Here is a 2370-nt window from a genome sequence, read left to right on the forward strand (position 1 = left end):
AATAAAGATTCTCCTTGGCTGGTTTCAAAGATGGGAAGGTCCCACAGCACAAAAGGGAGGAGACCTCTGAAAGCCATTTTCTGACAGGAAGTCAGAAAAGAAAGACCAGTGGCCTCCTGTAATGACAAAGAACTGAAATCTGTCACAACTACAGTAGACTAGGAAGACAACCAGAACTCCAGATGAGACCACAGCCCAGTCAACAGGTCTTGTGAGACCCTAAGTGGATAGCACATCTATGCCACACAGGGAATTCTGATTAGGAAACTCCAAGAGCCAATAAATTGGATGTTGTTTTAAACTATAATGTCTGTGGTTATTTGTTAGGTAAAAAACAAACACAAGGGTTCCGCAGTGCCTACATGTCATCATTCTGAATAGCACTCACTCTATCGTCAGTGAGTGATTTCAACTCTTATCAACCTACAGGACGGGGAGAACTGTCCATGGGGGTTTCCCAGCCTGTTAATTCTAGAACAGGAAACCTCACAGTTCTCCAGAGGCTGGTGAGTTTCAACTGCTTATTTTGTTGTGAGAGGGCTTCAAAAAGTTCATGGAAAAATGGAACGAAAAGGTAGCAGGAAAAAAAAAACCCAGAACTTTTCCACTAAAGTTTCTAGTTTTCTTAAGCTAGAAAACGGAAAGTACAGAAAAAAATGTTTCCCCTAAATTCAAGTTCTGTATGCTCTGCATTATACCATGGAAAGTACCACAGGCACCCAGAGGTCTATAAATCTGTCTTACAGATAGTATTCTACATATTGAATCCTAGTCCTCCACCAGTTACAAAAAAATGGCCACGGCTATTTATATTCTATCAGTAAAACCATCTATTATACAATTTCCATTCCATGTTTATGGCTCTACTTGCGAAAAGCACACAACATAGTAAAAATGGTTTTAATGTCGAATTCTCCAAAGGCCACATTACAATCCTATTTAACCTTTTGGTGTACATAATAAGATTTTATTTTCATTTTAAAAATTGGTGCAACCATAGAATAGCCCACCATTTGAACTCAAAATAGCAGAATTTATTCAATAGCAGACTTCAGAAGGGTTAGAAAGGCAATAGGAAACACAGAGGAAATAAATCAAGTGATAAGACTTTATGGGGAATGCAATGAATGAGATGAAACAAAATGTGTATGAATTGTTGAACAGGAAACTGATGCTCTGCTCTGTGGGTGTGCTCACCCTATTTATAATTTTAAGAATTTTACACGGAATCCAGGAACAGGAATGGGAATAGTGATAAGAAAAGGGTAGAAGGAAGGAAGGGAGAGGAGGAGAGGAAGGCAGAACCTATCGCAATGATCGACACATAACCGCATCTCCCCCTCCAAAGGGAAGAACAACAGAAACCATGCGGAAGGGAGACAGCGGTCGGTGTGAGCTATGAAAACAATTATAATTTATAATCTATCAAGGGGTCATGGGACGGGGGAAGAAGAGCTGATACCAAGAGCTCAGTAGAACGGAAATGTCTAGAAAAGAACAACGGCAACATATGTAGAAATATGCCTGAGACAATTGAGGTAAGGATTGTAATAAGAAAAGGTTTGAAAAACTTTGAAGAACCAAAACAATTACTCCACCAGCATACAAGTGAGGATGCAGAGAAACTAGATCATTGTACAATGCTAATGAAAATATAAAATGTAACAGCCACTCTAACCATAACCCAGATCTCCTGATTCCCAATCCCAGTAAGTGTCAAAATATTGCATCAATCCAAAGATCTCACTTTGAATCTTGTTATAGATATTTTACAACAGTAGATGACAAATAAGTTAATGGAATTGAAATGTTCTCATCCTACCCAAAGCAGTTCTCAAAGTATGATCTAATCCCCCAAATCTGCACCATGTCTGATAACTCTAAATAGTGCTTCCTATTAAAATAGAAATTCAAGATTTACTTGTACAGGGTTGAGAAAAGAAGCTAAAACAACAAGAAATAGAAAAGGATGGAAATGATTTACTTTAAAAAAATTTTTCAACGTTTTATTGGCACATAATTTACATATCATAGAACTGAATAGTTCAATCACTCAAACATATCGAGGGGGAATTGTACCATCACCACCACATCCATCCTAGAGCATTCCCTCCCCACATGGTTGCTTTGCATTATCCAGCTCACTAATCACAGCTTGGGAAGAAACAGCAGACTTGTGGTGCGATACCCCAAACCTGAGTTCACAGCTAAATTGGACCCCCAGCTCTATCACATCTTAGCCACAGGAAAAGAACACCAGGCAAGGTGAAACCCTAGAAATCCCAAGGAATCTTCCACAATATACCAATGTCTAGTGCCCCAATGTCCCTTCTACCCAACTGTTTCCAGAGGCAGCAGAGCTGAGACTTT

General features: G+C 39.2%; 1 protein-coding gene across 1 annotated transcript in view; it reads right to left on the reverse strand.

Moving 5' to 3' along the window:
- The window catches only part of CD47 (CD47 molecule), a 61782-nt gene that overhangs the window by 58219 nt on the left and 1193 nt on the right, over positions 1-2370 (reverse strand). The window lies entirely within an intron of this gene.

Source organism: Echinops telfairi, unplaced genomic scaffold (assembly GCF_000313985.2).
Source record: "Echinops telfairi isolate 266 unplaced genomic scaffold, ASM31398v2 ScPeMD7_6;HRSCAF=24_0, whole genome shotgun sequence".
NCBI classification, from domain to species: Eukaryota; Metazoa; Chordata; class Mammalia; order Afrosoricida; family Tenrecidae; genus Echinops; species Echinops telfairi.